Here is a 14,628-nt window from a genome sequence, read left to right on the forward strand (position 1 = left end):
CGCCAAATTTGGCCTCTCTATTGCTTTCTGGTCTGCTGCCGTTAATATTTATCAACGAAACTTTTAACTTTTTACTATGGGATTTTTTTAGAAATCTTGGTACCTTTGTTTTTAAATCCAATACCGCTTTAATGCCAAATTAGTCAAAATATATCTCAGTTTCAGACCATTCAGCTTAATTATGTCTCTTAGAGAAGACAAACTGGCCGCGGAATTTGGGGTCAGCCTAGGTTCCCGCGGGATCTGATCTCGCTCTTTCCCGTAGAACGCGTGGAAAATCGAAGGGGAAACAACTCAGTCCGCGCTAACATTTTTTTTTGGCATTGTTTTCTTCTTCCAGTCCCGCAACGGACTTCGCCAAAACGTAGGTACTTCTCGTAGTCAGGAGCAAGAGATTTTTCATAATCTCTCGGTTAGGAGCCATGTTATTACTTACTCAAGTATTGTATCCTCACCCTCCCTCACCCAGGTTGTTTGGTTCTTAAAGGTAATAAAGAGAAGACTGGGTTCAAGTCACCATCGTGACCACGTCGCGCATGCAAAGTATGGCTGCAGGAAGGAACACCTTTCTTTGGCATGAAAATTCGTGACAAAATGCCCCTTCTGCATCACTTGGCTATTAAATCACCTTTATCAATATATGGCTCCTTCCGCTGAATATCATGGAAATGGTTACAGAGGCTTAAGAACACAAAAACGGCGAATGTTTATGTTCACGCACTCACCGCTGGCGGACTCAGAAACATCTGAAAGTCGTCCAGGCATCAAGGTATTTCTTGAGGCTGTTCTGCTTTGCACGTTGTTTTCTATTTCATTTTAATTCTTAAGACGTTTCTCCTGTTCAATTTATTTTTATGCGTGGTAAGGAACTTTTTAATTCATTTTAAATTGTTTTAGTACCTGAACGCGGGAAATTTAAATATTTTCCTGAGAGCTCTGCACTCGTATGCAGCTCAATAGCTGCATCTGTTGTAGAAAGCGTAGATAGCTGTATGCTGTATCTGCGGTATACTATCCATTGTCGACAGCCTACAAGCTGGGGTGAATCCTGTGAAAGAGAATTTCAATAGATGTATCCATTTCATAGCAGATAGTTGTATGTAGGTAGTGTGGACTCTGCTGATTTAACAATCGGTTTATGCTTAGTGAAGATTTATCAAGATATGGATGCAAACTGAAAGTTTGGAGAACAGGAGAGAAGCATAAGAGTTGCTTGAGGCAAACTTAAGAGCATCTCTAACCTTCAGAGTGCTCTCCAAACTTCCCAATTACATCCATATCTTGATATATGTGCAGAGCATGAACCAATTGTTCTATAGCACAGATGAAACAGAGTGTGCATGAAAAAAGAGATTTATTACAATTGTGTTGGGTTTACTAGGGTGCATTGAAGTGGACCACTAAGTAACTGATGTTTGCACTTTTATAAAAGAAAAAGAAAATTTACTTTCAAAGGATTCCAATGAAAATCGCATTCAATAGATAGCAAAAAACCTTCCAATTTATCTGAAATAAACTCAGAAACATAAATTTTATGGTCTATTGCCATTGATGTCTGAGTAATTGTTGGCAAATTTAAACTGCTTTGGTGCTGCTTTAGTCTCCTCCACAGCCTAACCAAAGATATTTTGCCATCTCCACTCTTTGAGTGGGTGAAAAGGTATTGAATGAAGAAAAAAAAATATTTCGAAAGCTTTCATGCAGGCATAACAACAAGGGCTCCTTAATCAGTACTTTCAATAAGACCTGGCACCCGCTAGAGCTCTGGCGAATATTCTGGTGTTAATTACCAGGTATACTTTGGAAGCTTTCAAGCAAACTCACAAAGTGAGACCTAAAACACCTCAAGATCTTCATGAGTTCTTTCAGTTGACTTTTAACTTTATGAATGGGTTTTGATAAAAATATTGATATTGTTTTATCATATATCCTGGCATACATTTCAGATTTTGAGTTTCCAAGAACATATTAACTCAAATTTTGCTAAACAATTACCACATGTCCTTTCAGAGGACTTTTTATGTGAAACTCAGGGAGCAAGCTTGTATGCCAGCAAATGGAAGATTTTGATCAGAATTAAAATGATCAGTTTAACAATTGTTACAAAGGGGATGAATATTTAATGATCATATATGGAAGTTTAACATTGAAAACTCTGTTTGAATCCAGTTTTGTCTGAATGGAAGTAATGGGATTGCAAGAAGGAAATTGTTTTTATATTTCTCTCTGGTAGGTGCTTTACCAAGGTGGCCATCTTCTTCAAATCTTATTTAAAGCAATTCTTAATTGGTTGTTGCCTACCTTGTTTATAGGGAATTGACACATGAGGGGGTGAAGTCCTGGGTAGCTAAAAGTGAATTTAAATTGTGTTGGGTTTACCAGCTTATCGACTAACTTTCAGCTAAGTCAACTAACTTTGACTTCTTGACTGACTTACAAACTGACTACTTGACTAACACCAAATGACTGATTGCAAAATACAAAAGCTATCAACTTTGTTTGCCAACTGTTTCCCAGAAATGGAAAATTGTTATTGGATAGTTATCAAACTTTTTGTGTAAACTGATGTTGCAAGGAAAACATTAAAAATATGTTGTTTTTTTTCAGGGTGTATGCGAACCTTCAACCATGTTTATTGATGATTGCTTTACTGTGAATTCCAGTCATTGGCTGACACAGGTAAACAAGATCCTGGTAAACAAAGTTTTGGTTTGTTTGTAGTTTACCTTAGATGTGAAGTGCATAGGAAGATGGGAAATTTTTTTCTTAATATGCTTTTCCTTATTCCTAACTGCATAGAACATTTATTTAGAAACAGTCTTAACCAGCTCTCCCCTTCCCTGCTGAATAAAAAATTTCCAAATAAAGTATGCACATATTATAGTTGAACCCAAATCAATTTTTTACCTTTCAAATGGTTCAAAGGATCTCTAAAAGGTTGTTTAAATTAAACACAAACATACACACACTGTAACTGCATTTTAATACCCGGATTAGAGCAAAACACTTTTTAACTGTAGAACTCAATAATATCTTTTGTAACTGTCACTGATAATTTCTTTGTTTCCTACCTAAGATAGAGAGATCCTCTTCCTGTTATCTCTTGGCGGTTGTGGTAGTGCAAGTAATTCATGAGATTAGTAAACTTATACAAAATAAAATACAGTGTTGTTAAGTCCAAGAAAAAGACCTAAAAAATATACAGGAATATCCAAACTGTTTTGGATACTGTACTGTCTTTAAGTGCTGATCAGGAGTTTGACTTTGTACAAGAGATGGGAGACATAAAGCTGGCCTCTCAGGAGGCTGGTGTCACCCAAAATATCTCTTCCTTAGTCTTGATCTTTGATGCAAAGACTTGGTCCTTAAAAAAGAGGATAAAACTGTTTTGGACAATGGACTGTCTTCATGTGCTGACCGGGTGTTTGACTTTGTACAAGAGATGGAAGGCATAAAGCTGACCCTTCAATGGGGTTGGTGTCACCCAAAAAAGTCTCTTCCTCAGTCTTGATCTGTGATGCAAAGACTAGGTCCCAAGAAAGAGGATGAAACTGTTTTGGACAATGGACTGTCTTCATGTGCTGACCGGGTGTTTGACTTTGTACAAGAGATGGGAGGCATAAAGCTGACCCTTTAAGGGGTTGGTGTCACCCAAAAAAATCTCTTCCTTAGTCTTGATCTGTGATGCAAAGACTTGGTCCCCCCCCCCCCCCCCCAAAAAAAAAAAAACTGTTTTGGACAGTGGACTGTCTTTATGCACTGATTGGGTGTTTGACTTTGTACAAGAGATGGGAGACATAAAGCTGGCCCCTCAAGAGGCTGGTGTCATCCAAGAGATCTCTTCCCTAGTCTTGAACTGTAATGCAAATACTAGGTTCCCCCAAAAAGAGGATAAAAATGTTTTGGAAAATGGACTTTCTTTATGCTTTATGATCGGGTGTTTGACTTTGTGCAAGTGATGGGAGAGATAAAGCTGACCCTTCAAGGTGTTGGTGTCACCCAAAAAAATCTCTTCCTTAGTCTTGATTTGTGATTCAAAGACTTGGTCCCCCCTAAAAGAGGGTAAAACTATTTCGAACAATGGACTATCTTTATGCGCTGATTATGTGTTTGACTTTGTGCAAGAGATGGGATGCATAAAGCTGCACCTTTAAGGGTTGGTGTCACCCAAAAAATCTCTTCCCCAGTCTTGATCTGTGATGCAAAGACTTGGGCTCCTTAAAAGGAGGATAAAACTATTTTGGACAATGGACTGTCTTAATGCGCAGATCGGGTGTTTGAAGAAGGCATAAAGCTGACCCTTCAATGGGGTTGGTGTCACCCAAAAAAGTCTCTTCCTCAGTCTTGATCTGTGATGCAAAGACTAGGTCCCAAGAAAGAGGATGAAACTGTTTTGGACAATGGACTGTCTTCATGTGCTGACCGGGTGTTTGACTTTGTACAAGAGATGGAAGGCATAAAGCTGACCCTTCAATGGGGTTGGTGTCACCCAAAAAAGTCTCTTCCTCAGTCTTGATCTGTGATGCAAAGACTAGGTCCCAAGAAAGAGGATGAAACTGTTTTGGACAATGGACTGTCTTCATGTGCTGACCGGGTGTTTGACTTTGTACAAGAGATGGGAGGCATAAAGCTGACCCTTTAAGGGGTTGGTGTCACCCAAAAAAATCTCTTCCTTAGTCTTGATCTGTGATGCAAAGACTTGGTCCCCCCCCTCCCCCCAAAAAAAAAAAACTGTTTTGGACAGTGGACTGTCTTTATGCACTGATTGGGTGTTTGACTTTGTACAAGAGATGGGAGACATAAAGCTGGCCCCTCAAGAGGCTGGTGTCATCCAAGAGATCTCTTCCCTAGTCTTGAACTGTAATGCAAATACTAGGTTCCCCCAAAAAGAGGATAAAAATGTTTTGGAAAATGGACTTTCTTTATGCTTTATGATCGGGTGTTTGACTTTGTGCAAGTGATGGGAGAGATAAAGCTGACCCTTCAAGGTGTTGGTGTCACCCAAAAAAATCTCTTCCTTAGTCTTGATTTGTGATTCAAAGACTTGGTCCCCCCTAAAAGAGGGTAAAACTATTTCGAACAATGGACTATCTTTATGCGCTGATTATGTGTTTGACTTTGTGCAAGAGATGGGATGCATAAAGCTGCACCTTTAAGGGTTAGTGTCACCCAAAAAATCTCTTCCCCAGTCTTGATCTGTGATGCAAAGACTTGGGCTCCTTAAAAGGAGGATAAAACTATTTTGGACAATGGACTGTCTTAATGCGCAGATCGGGTGTTTGAATTTCTACAAAAGAAGGGTAATTAAGGGTTGACCCACTAAGGAGTCAGTATCGCCTCAAAAAAATTCAGAAAAGGTAACTGATTTTAGATAATATTTCATAGCCTTAAACTTGCAAGTAAACGGAAAGAAAAAATCTAGATTATTTTTTTTTTATATCTGATTACAGGATTCAACTAAGAGTGGGATTATCATAGTATATAATCGTCTTGGATTTCAGTAGATTGTGATCAATTCTATGAGGTATCTAAGGCAAGTGGTTTGTTATCATTAAGAAGCTACACGTAATCAATCGAGGCTGACGCACACAACCTAGGAGCATCATTTTAGATATTTTTATGTCGTAGGCTTGGGCTTCTTACATCGCGGGTTCAGTCAATCAGAGTTTACTTTGAAGGATGGAATGTAAAGCGCTTTCCAAGCGTTGCGAGTACAGTTTACGGCTTATGCACAGTTCTTCAACAAAATCTCGCAATGGATACGTCAATCCGCAACTAGCATACAGCGAAGCAAAACAACCTACTTACAGCCAACTAATGAAATTCAACATTCAGCTTTTTCGGAGGAAGAAGGGCTCGAAAAAATTATTTCGCCGTATTGGAATATAACTAAAGGTCACTTTTTCAGAAGAATGGAAGGATTTACTTACCTAACTTACAGAAAAGTTTAAGCTCAGAGAAAAGAAAAAATTATGTACCGACGCAATGTACAGTGACCTACGGCCCACTTAAGTGACCAATCATAGCGCACGTGTGAACCGAGAGATATGATATGCTTATTTATTCGTCGACAGCATTTTACTCAGCTGTACGTCTTGTCTCTCGACGATTTCTTGATTCAGGCGCAATCCTCTCTCAAACAATTAGTTAGTTATAGAAGTATTCTTCGTTTCAAAAGCACCGTGTGAAGTGCACAAATAACAAGAGAGATCTTTGCGCTACTGAAAAGTAACGCGCCAATTGCACAAGCAACAAAGTTGTTTCTCGTTCTAAAAGCAACGCGTGAAGTACGACGAATTAATTGGCGAATTGGACAACCCTTACAGTCGGTGAGAGTTAGAAAAAACCCATTTTTACATTAAGTTTTGTCGTCATTTTTATAGGAATGATGGACCATTTAATTCGTCGGACATAAAACTCGATTCCAATCCTCTAATAACTAACTACTAGGGACCTACCCTTGGGTTACTTTTTTTTTCCAACTAATTCCTTTTAGTGAATTGCATCTGTTAAAACTGATATAAGTCAAGGAGCATCGTCGTCATGTTTTGAATCGTGTTTTCGCGGCACAAGATCGCATTTGATTTTAACAAGCTGCAGAATTTTAACTGGTAAAACTTAGATAGGTACCAAACATACCAATTTTGCGAGATAGCCATAAACTAATTAGGAACAACAATGGAGGTAACAAGTTTAGAAAGAGTGCAGTGGGAGAGGAGTGGTAAGTGAAATTACAGTTCAACGAGAACTTGTTAAAAGACTCCTTCATGGGAACATTTTTCGAACTCTTTTGATTGATATATTGTTTCGCCTCATTAATTTCTTCCTCTTGCTCATGTGTCATTCTGTTATGACGGTCCATGAATTGTCTGTGAACAGTAAATTATTAGAACTGCCGACTAGTAAGTAAATAATAACCGCGTCCCTGTCCTCTTTCAGCCACCGTAGCGTACAAAAGAAAGTCAAGGGAGGCGAGAATACTTTTTTTCTGGTGAGTGTAACTACGTTGTACACTGAAGCGAAAACTTGTGAAATGGTCATGGACAAATATTAACTTTGGAAAGAAAACAAGACTGTTGGTGGTTCTCCTGTCGTCGGCTATCCCTCTTCACACCCACTTTTAACCAGTTTTGTGAAGTCTTTATAAAAGTTTCCCATCTGTTAGTAACATTCATTTCAAACGGATAAGTTTTGTGTAACTAAACGTCTGTCTAAATACGTGCTTTTTCCAAGGTTGATATTTTTCTTTGATTGGAGGACTTGTCAGTAACTGTGGCTACGTGTTACATAATAAGTGCTGTATATGAATCCTCGTTCTTCATTTCTACACAAATTTCACGAAGATCAAGAAAGAGGTCAAGAAAGAGTGGACATTAATTGGGGATCGCGAGTTAGACAGTTTTGTTAATTGTCAGAAAGAGTTGCCTGCCTTGTGATACCAATATCTTCTAACACGAATGTCTATCATGACAGACGTTTGGTGAGAACAGGTTCTCAATCCCGTTCAGAATTTTCAGCCTAATTTCAAGGAAATATGGGGGAAAAGAACGCATTGATTGTTCAGTTTCTTGGGTGTGAAAGCCATACCCATATTTTCTCAATTTGCGTCTTTTTGACTGCGAGGAAGTACAAATGATGTTTATTGATTTCGAGAGATTTACCAAGGTACATCTTTTCTTCTTTCAGGTCAACCTAAGAAAGGAAGTAAAATTTGGGGTCCGATCTGCCACCGTCCCGTCTCGTACTGTCTTTAAGTATTTGTTAAAGCTGGCTACCTTGCGCATGTGTATTATAACAGATATTTGGTTGAGAAAAAACGCATGCGTTTGAAAATATACGTTACTCCCATAAGGTAGACAACTTTTACAAATACATCAGAAAACTGTTTGCGAGAGGTGGGTGCGGCGGGGGAGGTCGGATGGGTAAAAACAACTTTATTACAACTATTGTAATATTAGTGTAGTATGAGAAACAACTTTATTAAAACTATTGTAATATTAGTGTAGTATGAGAATGTGAGAAAAAGATTGTAATATATATTGAAAGATCGTACTGTAATGCTGTGCTGTTTGTATGATGTTTGTATCACAAGGTTGATGACTCTTACCAAGAGTCAAGGAAATTGTTTAAAAGTGGCGGGTGTGGTATTAGATGGTGAACAGGGAATCGTTTTTTATTTCCTTCCAAGGCAGATAACTGTTCTAAACTGTCTAATAGAGACAGGTGTGGTGGGGGATCGTGGACGGATCGAACCCCAATGTTTCATTTTATTATCTGAATCGGGGGTCCATCCAGTTTAGCTTTCTTTTCAAGATTGATATTTGTCTTTCCCATGCTCAAGATAATCGTGTTCCTTGGTATTCAGCTTTAGGAAGTCGAAGAAAACCTGCAAAACAGGGAAATGAAATCATGACCAAGCATTTGAGCCATAAGAAGCATTGACAGTAATTATTGATGATACGACAAACAATAGCCTATAGGAAAGAGAAAGAGAAAGAGAAAGAGAAAGAGAAAGAAAAAACACCAAAAAGTCACCGGCGATTTCATTTTGTTACATGACACAAGGCTGAAAAATAACTGACCTAACGGAACCATTTTGATCGCAGGAATAAGGCCCACTTGCAAATAAATTGTACTGCACGACAACGAAATTAAAGAAAAAAATTCTCTAAAAATTGGGTCTGACAGAACACTGAAGCGAAAAGCACTGAAGACAAAAAAATCACTGTACTAAATTTGATGCAATTGTTGAAGTCAAACCTAACGGTATTTTTGAACCTTTATGCAGAATCAACCTCGCAAGGTTTGATATTCTTCACTGATTTGATTTTCTGATTGTCGTGTTCTGACCTAAAGACTGCTGCTCCAAAACATTTTGCGAGTGAAAGTGATAAACGATCAAAAGTAAGTTGACAGCGTCTCGTTGCCAAACTTAACATCTGAATTAAGAAGATTTGGTTTCTGTAAAATATGACTGTAGACTAAGGAAGATGGAGAGCTTTCTAACCTGTAATTTCAGCCTGAAACTCTAAATCACGATAGACATCGTCTAGTGGGCTGAACAATAGCTCAGCAGGTGCGTCTTAAAACTTTGTACATTTCTAAGCCGTCCTCTGCAAGATAAGATCGTGAAATCACCAAAATTTGCGTGGTCTGAGAACGGAAACCTTGCTTGCAAATTATTTAAGTTTCCACTTGGAACTTAACGCTGCTTACTTACATGTATGTCATGCTGAAGGTAAGCTTGGTGTGGCGCCGTAAGAGACGGTTAACACACCGGCCAATCGCGAAAGAAAATAATTTTATAAACGTCTTCCTCGGCGTTGCCGTCCTGACTAATTTAGGTCTCTAATATCTTAAGGATAACGGCGTCAATCCAAACATTTTACCGTCCCCCCCCTCCCCCCAACAAAGTGGGTCGACCAATGAAAATTTCATGACCCGTAGTTTCTGTAATGGTCCTATAATGGTAGACAGTCGTCTAAGTAACAAAAACAGTCAGTAAACTTGACATATTGTGTCCTGATTTATAGATGAATCGCTGTCCGCAGTCGCACAAGCAGTAACTACAATTTGTTTGTCAGTGTTCAAGAACTTCACAAAAGTCTTACAACAAGTAGCTTTATGGTAGAAGCGCACCAGCAAGTTGTTCAGTCTCTAAGTCACTCAGCCAGTCATTTGGTCTGTTAGCCATCCAACCAGTCAGCCAGTGTCAGGTCAGAAAGCCCACCAGCCACACAGTTAGTCAATCAGTCTCTCAGTAGGCGGGTCAGTTGGGCTGTAAGTCAGACGGTAAGCCAGCCAACCAGTCAGCAGCGTTTGTACCCTTTTTCAGAAACAAATTTCACGTACTTTTCCCGGGCTTTCTCAGGACTCCGACTGATTTTTCCAGGACTCCAAATTTCACCTCAAATTCTTTCATTCCCAAGATTTCAAAATCAATTCTCCAATACTTTCTTGTAACGCACACTCTGAAAATTTTATTGCTTGAGTTCAGCAGATTTCCAGGCCTTTCCAGACCTATAGTCTTTTCCAGGACTTTCCAGTTCTGGAAAATGTTAAAACAAAATCCCAGGACTTTCCAGGTTCTCCAGGACCCACATGAACCCTAGTTAAGAAGTGAGTCAGTAGGGCAGCCTGCTAGCTAGCTAGTCGTCAGTCATTTAGGTGGTTAGCAAGTGAGTCAGTCATTCAGTCTCGGTCTCTCAAATGAAAATGCAATGACTCATTTTATTTGTAGTCTGTACTTGTTTAGAATATCTGAATTAATCCTTTCTTCAGCGGGACAGTTAACCAGTCAGTGTCTCAGTCAACCAATCAGTCAGTCAGTCAGTCGGCCAGCCAGCCAATTAGCCAATCTGTCAGTGTATCAATTAGTCTCTCAGCAAGCCAAAGAGTCAGACAACCATACAGCTAATTACTCAGTCAGCCATTAAGTCAGTCAGTCCATTTGCTCTGACAAAGGGTTACCACTGGAATCGTCAGCTTTGAAATTCTTTACGGTGGCAAATTTACGTCATCAACTCAGTTTATAATACTAAGTTACCCTGTTAGTCTGTCAGTCAGTCTGCCAGAGAGATGGCAAGCCAGTCAGCCAGCCAGTCAATCAGTCTCTCTGTCAGTCAGTCTGTCAGTCAGTCTGTCACTCAGCTGGCCTGTTAGTTTCTCTGTTAGCCTGCCAGCCAACCAGGCAGTCAATAAGACAGTCAGCTAGCACAACAGTCAGTCAGGTAGTCAATAACCACATATTGTAATTAAGGAGATTGAAACTTGATTATTTACCAGTGCATGGCTTCAAATAAGACACAACTTCTGCAACCGCACAGCTTGACCAATTAATCCATGTACTGAGATTGTTTCACAACAAGAACCATCATTCAAGACTAATGAACATTCCACTTCAACTTATGCAGTTTTAAGCCATGCAGCAAAGGCTCTGAGCTCCAAGAGTGAAAATCCTGAAAGAAAAAAAGCGAATATCTAACAAGTATAGAATATTAACTACTATTAACTATTCACATTAAATATTGGATGATAGTTTGAGGAGAAAGTGGGGAAAAAATGTAATTTCTGGTCATGATACTCTGTTTAATATGGTTGGTTCAAATAACTCAAGGTAGCAGCAAGACCTTCCAACATGGTCACAGCAGTCATAGGTTTTTGAAATTCCTTGACAAATGTTAATTTTCCTGAACCCACTGAGTTCGCGATTTCCCAAAGAGTCCTTAGAATGGCCTCTAGCCTTCTCTCTTAGCCATCCTGTACACCCATAAATTTATGGTTTCATCAAGTTACATACAGTGAACATGAATGGATAGTTGCTCATAGGTAACATGGAAAAAAGATTGACTTTCTAGAAAAACCCAACATCAAAAGTGTCACCACCTTACATCATAAAAGGGCCAAGACCGGATGGCTGACTGCATATTTCCTTGAGGTTTCACTTTTCCCTGAATTCTTTCAAAAATGTAACTTCTGCCTGACACAAAGTGAAATTTGCTGACTTTTCCCTGACCTTAAACAAATTTATTTTTCCCTGACTTTCTCTTGACCTGTGGCAACCATGTTTCAATGTGTGAAAGACCCAAAATTGCCAGATACATCAATAATAATACTACAAGAACTTATATAGCACCATTTCCGTGAGCTCAATGGCACTTTACAATAATTGCAATTCTAAAAAATAAAAAACATTTGAGTTAATAAAGAAAATATCTAACAGTTGTAAAAATTTATTTCTAAAAAATAAGATACAATCAACTTGCTAAAATTAACTTAGGAAAACATATACAATAAAAAGAAAAAAGAGTAGTCAACTAACTAATAAAAGCCTCTCTAAAAAGTACTGTTTTAATCATATTTTTAAAAACATCAAGGTTCTGGATTGATTTGATGTCATTGGTTAGATCGGTTACATTAAATCTAGGACATGGAATTCCTAAGGCCCTGAAAAACTTAGGACATAAAAAACTGGAGGCCTACTACCCTTAGAGCAATTCAATGTGGCCAACACACTAAAATGTAATCACTTGAAATATGCAAAAGAAAGAAAACAAAATCAAAATCTATTGTAATTTGATGAATGGGGTTGTAGAACAATGACTGAGCGAAAAAGTGCCCTATATGGCCAATTCCACCTTGGAGGACAACCCCAGGCCAGCAATGCCTCAAATTCTGAGGGCTCTTAGACGGGGCCAAATAAACATATAAAATTTGACTTGGTACCAAGTATCCAGGTCTCAAAGCCTGACTTTTTAATGCAAAGTCCAGTCTCTCTACGGGTCAGCCAGGCAGCCAACCAGACAGCTAGTCAGTCATTTGGTTGGTCAGCTGGCCAATCTAGCTCTGAGTGAGTGAGTGAGTGAGTGAGTAAGTGAGTGAGTGAGTGAGTGAGTGAGTCAGTCAGTCAGTCAGCCAGCCAGTCAGTCAGTCAGTCAGTCAGTCAGTCAGTCAGTCAGTCAGTCAGTCAGTTGGGAAATCAGTGTGTAAGTTAGTTTGTGAGTCAGCAAGTAGGCCAGCCAGTCAGTGCATCTCTCAGTCAGCCAGTTAACTAGTCAGTGCATCTTGCAGTCAGCCAGTAAGCTAGTCATGCATCTCACAGTCAGCCAGTTAGCCAGTCAGTGCATCTCTCAGTCAGCCAGTAAGCCAGTCAGTCAGCCAATCAAATTAAAGAAAATTCTCAAATCATTGTGTATCACTGCCAAAATTTGCCAAAGTATTTACAAAAACATTTTAAGGTTACTTTCAGCAAGGTAGGGTGTCTTTTGGAAATATTGTGCCATGTGCACCACTTTCAAGGGAACAATGGAAAACTGTATGCCACTATAAAGCTTATAGGGTATCTATTATGAAAATAACAAAAGTTTTCACAGTTTTTGTTTAGGTAGGCATGTGCAAGCCTTTTAACACAAAATTAATGGTGTTTACTTTATTAAATTACCAGCCTCTGTGTTTCCACAGACCTTCAAACAAACTGGACAGTATCACTTGGCAGATTATAGGCTAACAAACTGTGTGAGACTTTGGAAAATGCTTTGGTTGTTGTTATGCTACGCAATATATCACAAAAGAAATATTTCACATTACATAAAAGCCTCACAAAATTCGTAGTGTCAACATCTGATAAACATTCTGACCAATTATCAGGAAAATCCAACAAATCTAGATACCTTCTTAAGAAAAATTACAGTTCCATAAATTTGACTTAAAAAAATCAAAGATTTTCAACAGTAAGAGTCTAACCATTACAGTAGACCTTCAAGGGTTTCTTCCAGGAAGTAGCACCTACATGTATATGCATTGCTTGTGTAATAAAATCTTAGCAAAGTACTATAAAGCAAAAAAACTTTGACATAATGAAGAATCTGACATAATACTATTTTACTGATTTTGTCCAGTGGTATTTAGTGCACTCAAGCCCTAAAAAGCAAAATTAACAATGTTTGAAATTTGATTGCATTCATGGCAAAATTAATTGTGTCAATAAGCAGACTACAAATTGAGTGAGTAGGGCTTTTTCCACTGTTGGTTACCAAGATAACTATATTTGCTTATGTTCATCACATAAGAAGGCATAAAAGAAGAAGTATTTAGAATATCAAAAGAGTCACTCTCCCTTTGGCATGTCAACATCTAGGTAACATTTTGGCCAAATTTTATAGAAATCTGTCAAATAAACAACCCTATTAATTGGCTTGAAAGTAAGGGAACACCTTCAAAAATAAACCCTGAGTTTTCTGCTATTTATGTTTTACAAGCTTTAATCATACTTTGTCAAAGAGGTTTTCAACATGGCAATGCTGCTAACTAATAAAATGAGAGCTTTGGATGCCCAAGTGCTCTGAACAAAATAGCCTTTCGAAATTTGGAAAGAAAGATTTCTTTTTCCAAATTGACAACAACAAAAAAATTATTTTTGATGAATTTTTGCTGAGATTTCATTATAAAAAAACTTTAAGTATCACTGTTAATTATTACTACCTCACCATCATAAAATCATCATAGATCATCATATATCATCATTATAAATCTTTAATTCGTGATGTAAGTATTAAACAACGCCAGAAACGTTTCCAAAGGGGATTCCATTCGACTCTTTTAAATCCATGATCAACACCACATAAAAATACCCTTCCATGTGCACTCATTTGTACGTTGTCCAATAATTAAACAAGTGAGACGCCAACAATTATAACATCGAGCGGCGATGAAGTGGCCCAGTACACTACAGGTACTATCACCAGTTACTCATACAGACTGAAAACCCTACAACTTAGAGAAAACAGTTAATCAATTGGACAAACCTACCTTATGTAGTTGTTGTTTGGCATTATTTGCATTCCGTTTCTTGTCCACATGTTCTTCTTTTGAACGTTTGGCAGCCACTTTATCCGGTGTTTTTTCGCATTAAACGTGCCATAAGTAATATCAAAGATGATACACTCATACGCGTACTTAGCTCTAGCTTGAAGATAAAACCAATAGTCAAAGAGGAAATTTCAAGACTTCGACCGCCATGTTACATTTTCTTTCGTGACCAGTTCTTTCGCGTCTTTCAGATATGTTCTGTGGGACAGGGAAGGACTAGGTCCTACTGGAGCGTAAGCCCTCAGTATCAGGTCGTTTCGA

General features: G+C 38.5%; 1 protein-coding gene and 3 long non-coding RNA genes across 5 annotated transcripts in view; 2 read left to right on the forward strand and 2 right to left on the reverse strand.

Moving 5' to 3' along the window:
- The window catches only part of LOC113669117 (uncharacterized), a 40,555-nt gene that overhangs the window by 22,018 nt on the left and 3,909 nt on the right, over positions 1–14,628 (reverse strand). The gene's annotated exons all lie outside the window — the stretch shown is intronic.
- On the forward strand, positions 509–2,758 carry LOC149050106 (uncharacterized). The gene is made up of 2 exons (XR_016183904.1): positions 509–769; positions 2,608–2,758. It is a non-coding gene; the product is annotated as an uncharacterized LOC149050106 (long non-coding RNA).
- Positions 6,865–8,058, forward strand: LOC149050107 (uncharacterized). The gene is made up of 2 exons (XR_016183907.1): positions 6,865–6,991; positions 7,687–8,058. It is a non-coding gene; the product is annotated as an uncharacterized LOC149050107 (long non-coding RNA).
- LOC149050108 (uncharacterized) lies at positions 7,610–14,534 on the reverse strand. 2 transcript variants are annotated; one of them, XR_016183906.1, is made up of 5 exons: positions 14,308–14,534; positions 11,391–13,419; positions 10,783–10,958; positions 9,008–9,113; positions 7,610–8,386 (listed from the first exon to the last, which is right to left on the reverse strand). It is a non-coding gene; the product is annotated as an uncharacterized LOC149050108 (long non-coding RNA). The 2 variants fall into 2 exon arrangements; XR_016183905.1 differs by lacking the exon at positions 11,391–13,419.

Source organism: Pocillopora damicornis, chromosome 2 (assembly GCF_964200805.1).
Source record: "Pocillopora damicornis chromosome 2, jaPocDami1.2, whole genome shotgun sequence".
Lineage (NCBI taxonomy): Eukaryota > Metazoa > Cnidaria > Anthozoa > Scleractinia > Pocilloporidae > Pocillopora > Pocillopora damicornis.